This window comes from Sus scrofa, chromosome 2 (assembly GCF_054392235.1).
Source record: "Sus scrofa isolate SSC_HxYL_T2T_F1_AM1 chromosome 2, Sscrofa_HxYL_maternal_Yorkshire_Landrace_v2.0, whole genome shotgun sequence".
NCBI classification, from domain to species: domain Eukaryota; kingdom Metazoa; phylum Chordata; class Mammalia; order Artiodactyla; family Suidae; genus Sus; species Sus scrofa.
The window spans coordinates 92,531,977-92,547,995 of NC_139384.1; positions in this window are offsets into that span (position 1 = coordinate 92,531,977).

Below are 16,019 nucleotides of genomic sequence, written 5' to 3' on the forward strand. Positions count from 1 at the left end.
TACATAGGAAAAACATGAATCATGTAATTCACAGAGAAGGAAAAACAAATGAGTCTGATGCATAACAAAAGGTGTTCCACCGGGCTGGGGATTCGGGCACTCAGCGTAGGTTTCACAGATAGTTTTTGGTGTTACTCCTCATCTTCAGAATTCCTAGGAACGTTTAACCAGTTTTGGTTCTTCACCACATCCTGTGCCAAGTGTTGGGCTCAAAATATATATATATATATATATATTTGTCTTTTTTTGTCTTTTTGCCTTTTCTAGGGCTGCTCCTGCGGCAGATGGAGGTTCCCAGGCTAGGGGTCCAATCGGAGCTGTAGCCGCCGGCCTACGCCAGAGCCACAGCAACACGGGATCCAAGCCACGTCTGCAACCTACACCACAGCTCACAGCAACGCCGGATCATTAACCCACTGAGCAAGGTCAGGGATTGAACCCTCAACCTCATGGTTCCTAGTCAGATTTCTTAACCTCTGGGGCTCAAAATAATTTTTAAAAAATTCCTCCCTTGGTGAACTTGGTGGCAAGGAAGTACATACACAGGTTAGTTACAATAAATGGTTACAATTCAGGATAAAAAATTGCAACAGTACAATGTGGGCTATGTAAGTGCTATGAGAGCATGGAGGAGGGACTGACTAGCTCTGCCTGCAGAATGGGGATGCAAGACAGGTCTAGTAGTTACAAAGTGTATCTTTATATGTTGCCACAATGATGCTACAGAAGAACCACAAAATCTCAGGGATATACAATCATAAATACTTATTTTTGTTCATGCGTCTATGGGTTGGCTGGCAGTTCTTTAGCTCTGAGCTGGGTTCTGCAAGGCTTACTCATGTGTGCATCCATTGGTGGCTTGTGGGGTCTTGGCAGGGCTCTCATTGTTTGAGACCCCAGCCAGGACAAGTGGACTAAGTTGGTTTGGCTCCAAGTCTCATTTTTTTCCAGTAAGATGATGGAGAGAGAATACCATAGCTACTTTCACTTCTGCTTCCTCCTATTGGTGAAACCAATTCACAAGACCAGCCCAGATTATTTTTTATTTTTATTTTTGGGCCCTGCCCACAGCATGTGGAAGTTCCAGGGCCAAGGATGGAATTGTGTCACAGCAGTGAGCACCGGATCTTTAACCTTCTGTGCTACAAGGGAACTCCTCATTAATTTTTGTTTTTTTAAAGAAAGGATTTGTGGATTTCCCACTGTGGTGTAGTGGGTTAAAGGATCTGGTGTTGCCACAGACACAGCAGAGATAGAAGCTGCAGCTTGGATTCAGTCCCTGGCCTGGCAACTTCCAGGTGCTGTGGATGCAGCCATTAAAAAAAAGGGTGGGGGTTTGTTTGGCCACACCCGTGGCATGTATGTTTTCCTGGGCCAGGGATCCAACCAAGCCTCAGCTGTGATAACACTGGATCCTTAACAGCTAGGCCACCAGGGAGCGCCCCAGATTCTTCATCCTTTGATGGAAGGAACTACCAGGTGACATCACAAATGATGTGGTGTATAGAGAATTGGAGGCATTATTTTTCAAAAATCCTTTCTTGTGTGTGTTTTGCCTTCCCAGTATTTCTTTCTGTGTGCTCCCAACTCTCACTTCATTTGATCCTGGTCAGATTGTCAATCATGGGACTTTATCTTTTCATGCCTGCCACTGTCAAGGGTATGAGACCCAAGCTTGGCCAAACAGAATTCCCCCTCCCCCCAATTTATATATAGCAACAGGGAAAAAGAGCAGTCATCTCTTTCCTCTGCCCCTATCAGGGTTGCTAAGTGGGGAGAATGTGAACCAGGGCCTTCCAGGGCTGCTTTTTTTTTTTTTGCTCTTTTGCAGAATTGAAACTAAGCTGAAAGATGCAAGAGAGGGAGCATTCAGATGACATCACTGCAGGCCCCTGGGCTCAGCCAATCCTGAAGCCAAATCTCCTCCTGGGCTTCCAGTTATAAGAGTGAATAAATCCACCCACATCCATTATATACATATATATATAATTATTAATATATTAATAATAAGCTCTATATATAAATAATAAGCTCTCTCTATATATGTATGTATATATATATATACACACACACATATATATTAATAATAAGCTCTTTTGAGTTGGATTTCAGTCTCTAACTGACAGGGGGAGTAGTTTGCAGAAGCAGTGATGTTTGAGTTGAATGAAACTAAATTTTAAAAATCAGGGAAAAAAGACAGATGAAGGAAGAAGAAATGAGTGAAAGGTTTAAAGAACAAAAAGCAAGTATCCACATGTGTTCCCACCATTGTTTTAAATCAATATCTTTCAGAAGTGGCTTCCAGGGAAATTAAAATAGTATTTTTCAGCTTTGTGGATAAGGAAGCTAAGGGCCTTGGAATTCTTGCTAGGCTTGCATCAACAAAGGTTGCAAAACCCTGGCATTTTAATATGGACTTTGAACCATTCGGGGCATGGCAAAAACAAAACAACGCTTAAGTCAGCAAAGATGGGGGGGGGCATTTCTGAATGAAAATTCGGTGAGGTGAGCAATAATCCCTGGCCTCGCTCAGTGGGTTCAAGATCTGGTGTTGCCATGAGCTGTGGTGTAGGTCACAGACTTGGCTCAGATCTGGTGTTGCTGTGGCTGTGGCCATCAACTACAGCTCCCATTTGACCACAGCCTGGGAACTTCCACATGCCACAGGTGCAGCTCTAAAATGACAAAAAAAAAAAAAAGATCTTTGCAGAATATGTAAGACGAAAGTTTCCTCAAGGTAGAAAAGGGAATTCAGTGAGACTCAATATTTTCTTTTAAATTAGCATTTAAAGGAAAACCCTAGATTCTAGATTCTATTAGCAAAGTTATTTATGATTGTAAAAGGAATACATAATCATATGAATTTGAAAGACATGGAAAAGTTTATGTACACATTCCATGCTATTCCCAGTACTCTCCCTGGTAGATTTTTAGTATGTTTTCTTCTAGAATTTTCTGACCTCATCAAACTTCTGTTCATTTTGTGCTTGAGTTTAACTCTCTTGTGTATGACTGGACACATATGCACCAGAGCTTAAGAAGACAGGCTCTGGAGTTCCCTGGTGGCACAGAGGGTTAAAGATCTGGCATTGTTATTGCTGTGGCTCAGGTCACTGCTGTGGCACAACTTTGATCCCTGGTTTGGGAACTTCCACATACCACACCAGGCAAAAAGGAAAAAAAAAAGTCTCTGGAGGCAGACCAACTTGGCTTCTGATTCCATTTCTGCCCTGACTGGCTATGAGATCCTAAACAAATGGTTTCTTTAACCTCTCTGGGCCTTAGTTTATTCCTAAAATAGAAATGAGACCAAGACCTGCCACTTGGGGCTATTGCAGGGATTACCTGAAATGATCTGTGTGTCTATGTGCTAACATTAGCAGGGCACCTGGTCCATTGTAAACTCAGATAACTGAGAGCTGTTGTTATTAGGGTTCATGCTTCCTGGCTCCTACTGCACTTCACAAGTATCTCTGGTGGCATTTAATGGTTTTATAGTTCTGTATTCTTTCTAGACCATGAACCATTTAAAATAAGGAACTCAGAGTTCCCATCATGGCACAGTGGAAACAAATCCAACTAGGAACCATGAGGTTTCAGGTTCGATCCCTGGCCTCGCTCAGTGGATTAAGGATCTGGTGTTGCTGTGAGCTGTGGTGTAGGTCACAGACACAGCTCGGATCTGGAATTGCTGTGGCTCTGGCAAAGGCCGGCAGCTACAGCTCCGATTGGACCCCTAGCTTGGGAACCTCCATATACCCCAGGTGTGGTCCTAAAAAGCAAAATGAAATAAAATAAAATAAATAGTAAAAAAAAATAAAATATAATAAGGAACTCAATTTCCTTCAGCTTTTCTGGTGACTAGCACAATGCAGGACCAGTGGGAGAGTCTATCTGTTTGCTAAATATGTGGTCAGACTCACGATGCACATATTTTATGATCTGCTGGCTTCACTTAAGTTATAGTTCACAAACATTTTCTCAGATTGCACTGTAATCGTCATTGTTCATTCATTCGTTCATGCTTTTATTCAATAAATGCTAATTGCACACCAATTGCACACTAGTACTTACTCCAGGCACTGGGGATTTTTACATCAAAAGGAACAGATTTAATCTCCTGACCTCAGGCAATTGACATTCTAGGAATGGGAGACAGACAATCAACACAAGGAATGAGTACAGTACCTTGCTGTGAGTGCTGTGGATAAATACAGCAGGACAGATCTCTGGGACGAGGGTCTTTTTTTTTTTTTTACCTTTGTCAATATCTTTATTTTTAAATTTATTATAATTAGTTTACAATACTATGTTAGTTTCAGGTGTACAACAAAGTGATTGTTACATATATACTTTTTTTTTTCAGATTCTTTCTCCATATAGGTTATTACAGAATATTGAGTAGATTTCTCTGCACTATACAGTAGGTCCTTTTTAGTTATCTCTTTTATTTTATTGTGGTGTTGTTGATTTATAATGTTGTGTTAATTTCTGCTGTATAGGAAAGTGATTCAGTTATACATATATATACACACATATAAATATACATATATATATGCACACTCTTTTAAAGATATTCTTTTCCATAACGGCTTATGATAGGACACTGATGATAGTTCTCTGTGCCGTACAGTAGAGTCTTGTTGATATATTATAGGCAAGTGTCTCTTCTCAATGCAGAGGCTGTAGACCAGTCCACTGAGAGGCTGTGTCATACACTCAACTAACTGGACCAGGAGACTCCATTCATGCCATTCATTCAGGCATATTTGTTTTTGTGCATTCTGCTTTTTTTCTCAGGTGAGAGAGGGCCTGGAGGTTCTGGCTCCAGCAACTCAGCAGAGCCTTATAGTAGAAGGGAAGTTGGGGATTAGCAGTCACTGAGCTGGGCACACAGTAATCACTTTCATGAACATCTCTAGTTCTCAAGTAAATTGTGCAGGGTTAATTACTTGTATGAGTCAGGCTTCACTATAGAAACAGAATCAATGGGCTATATCTCTATAGCTAGCTAGTTAGCCATCCATCCACCCTTCTGTCCATCTATCCATCTTTCCTTTCCCCTTCCTTCCTCCCATGCTCCCTTCCTTCTTTCCATCTTTTCTTCCTTCTATCCATATGTCCATCTTTCCTTCTTTCTCTCCCTCTTTCTAAGAGATTTCTGGTAAGGATTTTTTTTTTTTTCATGATTATGGGGGCTGGTAAGTCTGAAATTGGTAGGAGAGGCCAGCTGGCAGGAAACTCAGGAGTTGATGCTGCAGTCATGTGAGGCTACACTTCTCTGGGAAATTTGCTCTTAAGACCTTCAATTGCTTGGATGAGGCCCACCCACATTATGGAGGACAATCTTCTCCATGCAGAGTCAACTGATTGCAGGTGTTAACCACATCTACAACATGCATTCACAGCAGCACCTAGATTAGTGCTCAATTGAATAAATAAGTTGGTTTTTGGTTATTATGAATAAAAGAGCTGTGATATAAACATTCCCAAACAATCCCTCTATGGCTAAAAGAGCAGATATTTTTTTGCATATAGTTCCTAATGTTTGGGGCATGTGCTTTCACCTAATTTCTGCTTCCAGAGTGATCTTTCTATGATCTGAAGCTCACGTTACTCCCCATTTGAAAACTGGTTCTTGCCTCCAGATAAAGTCTGATCTCTCTGGTATGGCATTCAAGGCTTTTTGATACTTACTTTTTTTTTTTTTTTTTTTTTTTTGTCTTTTTTGCCATTTCTTGGGCTGTTCCCACGGCACATGGAGGTTCCCAGGCTAGGGGTCCAATCGGAGCTGTAGCCGCCGGCCTATGCCAGAGCCACAGCAACTCGGGATCCGAGCCACGACTGCAACCTACACCACAGCTCATGGCAACGCCGGATCCTTAACCCACTGAGCAAGGCCAGGGATCAAACCCACAACCTCATGGTTCCTAGTCAGATTCGTTAACCACTGCGCCATGATGGGAACTCCTTTGATACTTATCCTAACCTCCAACCAGTTTCACCTCCTGTTGTGCACCCAGATACAGGGACAATGACCAGCTCACTTCTTCCAGAATATACCAAGGTTATTTTCCTCCTCTTGGCCTTTGTACAACTTTTGCCTGAATGCCTTTCTCCAGAGTCTTAATTTCTGGACAAACTGATACACATCCCTCAAAGCCCCGCTGAAAGACACCTCCCAGAGGAAGCTAACCTTCAATTTGCCAGGCTCTGCATTATACCCTCCACTGGGTACACCCTTTGGTAGTGATGTCTGATATTCATGCTGTTAGAGCAATTCTCTCCTCCCATAAATTTCTGTGATCATAGTCTGCCTCCTCTTTTTGTCTGTGAGACTTGGAAGGTAGAGAAGGAGGCTCAGAGCTGTGAAGTGATATACCTAAGGCCACAGCTTCTGTGACTCCAGGTCTGCCTGATTCCAGGTCAAATGCTCTTAACAGCACAGCTCATGATGAAGTACATGCTAATCACCGTGCACAAGGTTAATGGACACCAGGGTTTAGAGCTCCAAGGCCCCGAGGGTCTGGATCTTGGTAATGAGAGCAGCAGAGAGGGTGGAGCCGGGCCAAATGCTCAGGACCCCCACCACCCACCAGAGGGTCCCAGCCCAGCAAATTGTTGCCGTGGATATATGAGCTCCAAGGGGCCACATCTTCCAATTTGTTTCAAGAGAAACCAGAAATCTACCAAATCTGTAGAGTTCCCTAATTTTTTTTTTTTTTTTTTTGTCTTTTCTTTTTGTTGTTGTTGTTGCTATTTCTTGGGCCACTCCCGCGGCATATGGAGATTCCCAGGTTAGGGGTTGAATCGGAGCTGTAGCCACCGGCCTACGCCAGAGCCACAGCAATGCTGGATCCGAGCCTCGTCTGCAACCTACACCACAGCTCACGGCAACGCCGGATCGTTAACCCACTGAGCAAGGGCAGGGATCAAACCTGCAACCTCATGGTTCCTAGTCGGATTCGTTAACCACTGCGCCACGACGGGAACTTCATTTTATTTATTTATTTATTTATTTATTTATTTTGTCTTTTTGTTGTTGTTGTTGTTGCTATAAGTTCCCTAATTTTTGAATGTTGGTAAGTTATTCTTCTAAATATAAGGTAAGACAATTAAAAAAAAATGCCTTGGGCTAAATTCAGGACGGGAACTTCATTTTATTTATTTATTTATTTATTTATTTATTTTGTCTTTTTGTTGTTGTTGTTGTTGCTATAAGTTCCCTAATTTTTGAATGTTGGTAAGTTATTCTTCTAAATATAAGGTAAGACAATTAAAAAAAAATGCCTTGGGCTAAATTCAGGCCATTTTTCACTAACTTGCTTCTTTTCCATCAAATCTGGTCATGCAAACCTGCATTTTTAATTTATTAAAGTATAGTTGGCATTCCCATCGTGGCGCAGTGGAAACAAATCCGACTGGGAATCATGAGGTTGCGAGTTCAATCCCTGGCCTCGCTCAGTGGGTTAAAGGTCTGGTGTTGCCGTGAGCTGTGGTGTAGGTTGCAGATGTGGCTCGGATCTGGCGTTGATGTGGCTGTGGTGTAGGCCAGCAGCGACAGCTCCAATTCGACCCCTAGCCTGGGAACGTCCATATGCCACAGGTGCAGTCCTAAAAAGACAAAAGAAAAAATTTCTAAAAACTTTTTAAAATTAAAAAAAAAAGTATAGTTGATTTACAATGTTGCGCCAATTTCTGTTGTATGGCAAAGTGGCCCAGTCACATCCTTATGTATACATTCCCTTTCTTATACTCTCTTCCATCATGATCTATTGCATTCTGAGAATTCTTACTTTGGAAAGTTAAAAATAACAATGCTAAATGACTGCTTGTAGCCCCAACAGGGATTCACCTGAGAACCAAGGCAAATCTACTAGTTTTCTCTGATATCCCATTTGTTTGTGGGTTCACTCACCATGCTCTCTGATGGTTTCTCCGGTTAAGCCCCAGGAAGGTACTGTGGACACTGATCTGAGTTAGACACAGTCCGCTTGCCAGTAAGACACTCAGGGCCCATCTCAGGTGGGGCCAGGTAGACTAAGCAGCAGACATGGATCCCCAAGGAAGGACCAACTGGCCTTTTCTGTATACATGTCAGGGAAGGGATCCTGACAGAGGTAATAGGTGGCTTAAGGGACAAGTAGGAGAAAGCAAGGTAAAGAGGCAGGAGAGGACACAGTATGTAGTATGTTTGGCAGCATAGAGGCCAAGCCAGTTGAGTTGAGTAGGTGAGCATGGGTGGTCCCATGTGGGGAACTGTGGGTATGGGGAGGGGAGGGCTTGGCTGTGGATCTCAAGGGGTGGGTATAGGGGGAGAAGGGGCAGGTGTAGCCCTCTGCCACCCAGACTGGAGAGGGTATATAGCTAGAAGGCATGTAGGAATCCTCCCCAGGAGGGGTGAGGTCAAAGCTGGAAGACATATCCTTGTGGGTTCTGTTGTGGTCCATGCATGGGTTGGAAAAAGGAATTTTCAGACTCATAATGAGGTGACGAGAAAGAAGAGTTTATTGTTTATTGAGATTAGAGGAACAACTGCTAGCACAGAGGAACAACTTCCTGATAACCAGGGAGAGCCAACCCTGAGTGTATGGGCATGTCTGTTTTTATAGTCCAGGGAGAGAGGAGAGGTCTTTGGATACACCAGCTGACTTGCTGATTGGCTGGGGAAAGAAGGGTCTTGCCATACACTTGCTGGTTGGTTGGGGGCATAAAAGGCTCCTATAAGGGTGGGGTGAGGAGTGGGTCACATGCCTTCCTAGTAGGGGGCAGGGAGGAGTAGGCCAGGTTGCTCAAGTTGGGAGGGGGGCATTACAATGAGACAGGTGAGTGATAAGTGTCTGGGAACTCTTTTCTTCGCCAGAGGTTTTTGAGTTTTCTTTCCTTGGAGAGGTCTTAAAGTCCCCCAGTTTCCTTCACTGGAAAGGTTAGGGAGAGAATGCAGCAGGGCCAGGGCCCAGGTAGGAAAAACCGAGGGACCGGCAAAGCAGAATGGACAAATAGGCAGCTTGGAGAATTTCTGGAAGCAGAGTGCAAGCAGCAGGAGTCTTTCATGCCATTTGCCCTAGTCCTTAAAATAGTGACTCAACCCTGGCTGCAGCTTGGAATCATATGTGGAGCTTTCAAAAACTTGTGAATTTTATCCAAATTTCTAGGCCGCAACCTAGAAAAATTATATCAGGGTCTTAAAAGGCAGGACTTGGAATCTGGATTTTTAGTGCTTCAATGTACAGCTGGAGATGGGAGCCATGGCAGTAAAGGGATGCCACGGCATCCACAACAGCAAAGACCTGTATCCTCCTTCAGTTGATGCAGAGTGGCCCATCCTGTTCTTGAGGAGGGGGAGTTGACTGAAGGTAACTGCAGAGTTGACCTGCCATCTGCCCATAATGGAAGCTGGGAGCTGGATGGTGGGCAGTGGGCAGACAGGCCTTAGGCTTTTTATATTTTATTTTATTTTATTTTATTTACAAAAATTTTTAAGGGCCACACCTGCCACATATGGAAGTTCCCAGGCTAGGGTTAGATTTGGAGCTGTTGCTGCCAGCCTACATCACAACCACACCAACGCCAGATCCAAGCCATGTCTGCAAGCTACACCACAGCTCACAGCAACACCAGATCCTTAACCCACTGAGCTTGAGGCCAGGAATCGAACCTGCGTCTTCATGGATACCACTCAGGCTCGTTACCACTAAGCCACAATGGGAACTCCAGCCTTAGGCTTTTGTTCCTTAAATATGCAGACAATAATCTCCAAAAAATCTTGTTCGGGAGTGAAAACACAATGTGTCTCACATCCAAAGCGTCTGAAAAGCACACCTTGAATTGGCTCTTTGTTTAAAAAGAAAGCAACGCTAAATATCAGTTGGAAGCCAATTTTGTCTTAAATAGGTCCTGGAGGCTGAACACAATGTTGATTATTTTGAGAAAGCTGAGTCACTCCATTATGGGTTTTAAGAAACCGGTTCGTTAGTCAAATTAATCTTAGCATAATAGAGCAGAAATAGGGAAGAAATAATATTTCACTTCTGTTCCCTTTCTGTAACTCTTCTGAGAAGAATATGATACCCTGCTTGCTCTTTAAGTCCAATCCTTTCATCCACCCAACATTCACCTACTGAGCATCTATTCTGTGTTGGCACTAGACAGGTACTTGTGAATGAGACAGAGTCCCTCCCATGGGGGACAGACAGTAATCCAATGCATACAGGATTTCAGGGATTAAAAGGTGAAATGAAGAAAGCTGCGTAAAGGGTTCCCTTCATGGCTCAGCTGTTAATGAACGTGACTAGGTTCCATGAAGACGCCAGTTTGATGCCTGGCCTCACTCAGTGGGTTAAGGATCTGGCATTGCTGTGAGCTGTGGTGTAGGTCGCAGACTCAGCTCAGATGCTGTGTTGCTTTGGCTGTGGTGTAGGCTGGCAGCTGCAGTCCCGATTTGAGCCCTAGACTGGGAACTTCCATATGCCATGGCTGTGGCCCTAAAAAGCAAAAAAAAAAAAAAAAAAGCAAAAAAAAAGAAAAAGAGGTCTGGGTAAGATGATAGAGCAAAGAGCAAAGAAAGGCTGGGAAGGGGCTCATTTTAGAGAGGCTATTCCAGGAAGCCTTCTCTGCAGAAGTTCCCTAGACTGGGAACTTCCATATGCCATAGGTGTGGCCCTAAAAAGACAAAAAAAAAAAAAAAAAAAAAAAAAAAAGCAAAAAACAAACCATGTTGAGAAGAAACACCCCCTTATATTATTTATTCACTGGATCCCCATCTCCTCGTCTGTTTTCCTTTCTTCCGTAGGAAACAGCTCTAACACACTACTCTGTCTTTGTAGAATATGTAGAATGTTGCTTTAGGTGAATGGTTTTTAAATTACAGAAATGTTACTCTGCTGTAGATCTCATTTGGCTTCTCTTTCACTCACCACTAAGTTTTGGGGATCTGTTCCTATGGTTTTCACATATATTTTTTGTCCCTTCTAACAGATGATACAGTTCCTTGGAGTGGAGCCACCATATTTTCCTCCTCCACTTTGCGTGTGGGCACAGAGTGCCTTCTACTTTTCAATGCCATAAACAGCTCTGTGATAAACACCTTCTCAGATGTCCAATTATGGTCGTGTTTAATAAAGACTCTAGATGAGATTTCTATATACACAAGCACACTTAATTTACATATGTACTGTCAGAGGACTCTCCAGAATGGCAGCAATATCCAAACGCTCACCAGTAGTGTGCAAAAAACCTCCTGTTCCTCAGATCTTACCAAGAATTGACGTTATTCTTCTCTCTGATCTTTGCCAGTTTGATGACAAAGTTCTGCATTGTTGTTGATCTGTATTGGTTATCAGTGATTCTGAGAATCTCTTTATCTCCTTACTTATTATTAGCACTTGCTTGATCATGTTCATTGCCAGTTTGTTTTTAGTTTTTGGTTGATTGTTTATATCAGGTTTCCTGTCTTTGTTCCTTGCAGGTGTTCCATGTCTACTGTAAACACTGAGAATATCTTCTCCCAACCCATCATCCTTCTGCTAACTTTATCTACTGTGTTTTGTTGAACAGAAATCTTTAATGCTGATGTATTTAAAGCCATTCACTGGTTGCCTTAGGTTTTGAGATTTTGAGGTCTTGTTTTAGAGGATCTCCCCCATTGCTAGGTTGTAAAGACAATATCCAGTATTTAATTCTTGAGTTGTGTGGTGTTAGCCTTCACAGTTAGGTCTGTAATCCATCTAGAATCTCTCTCTCTCTCTCTCTTTTTTTTTTTTTTTTTTTTTTTTTTTTTGGCTTTTTAGGATTGCACCTGCAGCATATGGAAGTTCCCAGGCTAGGGGTTGAATCAGAGCTTCAGCTGCCAGCCTACACCACAGCCATAGTAACTCGGGATCCAAGCTGTGTCTGCGAACTATACCACACCTCACTGAGCCAGGCCAGGGATTGAACCCACATCCTCATGGATCCAAGTCAGGATTGTTCACTGCTGAGCCACAAGGGGAACTCCTAGAATCTACTTTTGTATATAGTGTGAGGTAGGGATTCAACATTCTTTTTCTCTAAAGAACGAGCCAGTTTTCGCTACACTGTCTACTAAACTGTGGATTACGGCACTAAAGAGTATAGTATTTGTTCCTGTTCCAGACAGGAAATGATTTTATCAGGCTGAAGGGAGAGGAGAGAAGAGGGGAAATGTTGAAAATCTAGATATTAATATGTTCCAGGGAGAGGGAACCTGCCTCATGCTTCCTTGGAAGATGCTATAATGAACCTAGGGAGATGGAATTTTAGCTTCATAGAGATTCTGACTCTCAAGTGTGGCTTATGGAAACACCTGACAGAGCCAAAGTCATGACAGATAGAAATGAGGAATATATAGAAATATTGACATTTGATAGGTGTGTGTGAATGTGAAAATAGTAGCATCTTTGAATTAATGAATGATCAATGAGCCCTTCCAACATGGCTTGGAACTAGACTCAACCCCAAGAAAACAGGAAGGTAGGTGAATTTTAACCAACTAAGATAAAAGTAACCACCTCATTGAGATGGGGGTTGGAGATAGATATTTAGTTCATTTGTGGAAATTGCTCACATTATTGGTTGAGTGAAGTTCAAATATACATCTTTGTTATTTCACTTTTGTCTTACCACATCAATCAATATTTTGTCAGAACTAACCTTGCTGCTCAATTGCAGTCATAGTTTGACTAAGAGTATAGGAGCTTGGTAAAAATCAATGAAGCATCTTGTGAGACTCAGTTCCCTATGTGAAACTTATAAAAAGAGTATTGTATAATTTATTATCGTTTGTAAATTTATTCTAGACATCTTTGTATCCAAGTATTTATAATAAAATTCCATAGGTAGACACACACACGTATTTCTCAGAGCACTGGTTGTTAATGGTTTCTGACATATCTTTCCCAAGGTAGGGTAAATACACATGAAAAGTACACAAATAATATGCATAGATTGTGTATATATATGTAAAACGTGTAAAAATGTTTATGTGTATATATACATAATGTTTGTGCATACATATACATGTGTCTGTACGTTTGCACAAACACACACACGTTTTTTAATGGAGATATACACCATGCACTCTGTCTACACCTTGCTTTTTTCTGCTTATTAATATATCTTGAATACTGGGCAATGATGTGCTGGAAAGTATTTCACAGCCAGCTGTCTTGCCCCTCCTTAGCTTAATCTCCACAGAGCAGCAAGAATGATCCTTCTAAACATTTGGTCGTGCACCCCCTGCTGGAAGCCCTCTGCTGGCTTCTTTCCTCAGAACACCACCTGAAGTTCTTCTATGCCTACGAAGCACTGGCAGATCTGGCCCCTGATTTCCACCTCATTCCCTACAGTTCCTGCCTACTTGTTCTGTTCAAGCTATACCAACTCCCTTGTTCTTTGTACTTGTGTTCCCTTCTGCCTGATAGGTTCTTCTTCCAGACATCACAGGAGTCTGTGCTTTACTCCATTCACCTCCTCACATAGGCTTCTTCTTCTTTTTTTTTTTTTTTGTCTTTTTGTCTTTTTGGCATTTCTTGGGCCGCTCCTGTGGCATATGGAGGTTCCCAGGCTAGGGGTTGAATCGGAGCTGTAGCCACCAGCCTACGCCAGAGCCACAGCAATGCAGGATCCGAGCCGCGTCTGCAACCTACACCACAGCTCACGGCAATGCCGGATCGTTAACCCACTGAGCAAGGGCAGGGATCGAACCTGCAACCTCATGGTTCCTAGTCGGATTCGTTAACCACTGCGCCATGACGGGAACTCCAACACAGGCTTCTTTGAAAACATTCTCTCTGAAAAATCACCCTTCATCACCCCCTATTCCCCTTAATAATATTAATAACTTACATTTATTGAATTTTCTATATTCCAGGCACTACTCTAAGTACTCTCCATATTTTAAATCATTTAATCCTTACAGCAACCCTTTGAGTTAGTGCTATTATTATCCCCACTTTATAGATATACAAATTGAATCACACAAGTGATTAACTAAATTGCCTAAGGTCACCGAGCTCATAAGTGGCAGAGTCAGTTTTAAAACACAGTTTAATTCCAGAGCCATATTCTATAAGATCCCTCATCTGCTATTTTTAAGTATAATATACTGCCCTTGCCCAGATTTATTTTTTAATATAGCACTTATCACTATATTATATATCTAGTGACATATATTAGACATTACACTGTACATCTACTTTTTTATTATATTTTATTTTTGCCTAATATCACTACTGGATTCTAAAATTTTTGAGGGCAGAATTTACCTATTTTCTTTACTACCACAAATCACACATTTAAACAGTGCCAGCACACAATACACAATACACAATTGTTAAATGAGTGAATGTGGATATAAAACTGTGTGTATGTGTGTGTACTCACAGACAAACTGAAAAAGTAGGAGATTAATTTTTCTTTTTTTTTTTGCCTTTTTAGGGCCAAACCTGCAGCCTATGGAGGTTCCCAGGCTATGGGTCTAATTGGAGCTGTAGCCGCAGACCTACTCCACAGCCACAGCAATGCCAGATCTGAGCCTCATCTTCGACCTACACCATAGCTCACAGCAACAGCGGATCCTTAAGTCACTGAGTGAGGCCAGGGATTGAACCTCAGTCTTCATGGATGCTAGTCAGATTCATTTCCGCTGAGCCATGACAGGAACTCCAGAGATGATGCATTTTTAGGAATGAAGAAAGAAGAACAAATACCCCTAAATGCCAACACAAACACATACACTTATAAAAAAAAAAAAAAAAAAAAGAAAGAAAGAACAGAAAGATGCTACAAAGAACAGTATGCATTTTTGTGTGTGTGTGTGGCTACTTAATCTAAAGGATGCATCAGTGCATATGGAGGAAAAAAGAAATATAAGTGAGGTTATATAGAAGGTAGTGGTTTAGCAACTTTCCTTTTCTGGAGGCGATATATTTGAAGATACTTTGAGTAAAAGAAAGAAGCGGCTTTAGCTGGCATGTGGAATGTGAGAAGAAAAAATAACATACATCTTCTGGACCTAAATGAAAAAAAAAAAACCCTCTAATCAGTCACAGTTTGTTCTTGAAACACTATTTTTAGAAATTATTTTAAGGCAAATATCATCCAGTGGAGTTACAAGACTAAAAACAAAATTTTATTTCATCACCTTTGGATCTGGTGAATTTGGCCCAATCTGTTGCTTCCCTGAAGATAGTTGGTCAGAATTGAGTGGTGTTTCTTAAAGATTTGATAGAGAACATTTGCAGTTCTCTCCACAGGCTGATTTAGTTGTCTGTTTTCTTCTGCCTATAAAAAGGGACTGTTTTTGAATACAATGACTAGATGCCCTGTTTAGGGTGGGACAAGTCTATATTTTGATTAGAATATGGGTTTTTGGACCATTATATTTCTTGCACGTTTCAGAGCTGAGGTGTGGGAGTTCCCATTGTGGCTCAGCAGTAACAAACCTGACTAGTATCCATGAGGACACAGGTTCGATCCCTGGCCTTGCTCAGTGGGTTGAGGATTCCCGTTGCCGTGAGCTGTGGTATAAGTTGTGGCTCGGATCCCTAGTTGCTGTGATGTAGGCTGGTAGCTGCAGCTCTGGATTCCACCCCTAGCCTGGGAACTTCCATACGCTGCAGGTGTGCCCCTAAAAAGACCAAAAAAAAAAAAAAAAAAAAAAAAAACCCAAAAAACAAAACAAAACGAAAAACCCCCCAAAACAAAACAAAACAAAAAAACTGAAAAAAAAGACTTTTAAAAATAATAAGATGGATGTAAATAAATTTGCTTGAACTTTTATGGGGTCCTTATTAGTTAGTGTTCATATCCATTTAGGTTACCTAGGTTAGAGCAGCAATAACCAAAGAGGCACTTCTATATGGAAAGAATGTGGCAACTGATGAACACCAGACAATGAATTTTAAACAAATGAATAATGCCCCGGGTGGGTGAGTTATACCTTCGCCCTTGCCCACTCATCTTCTTTTGACCTCCTCTGTTGCTTAAGGCCTCATTTAGCT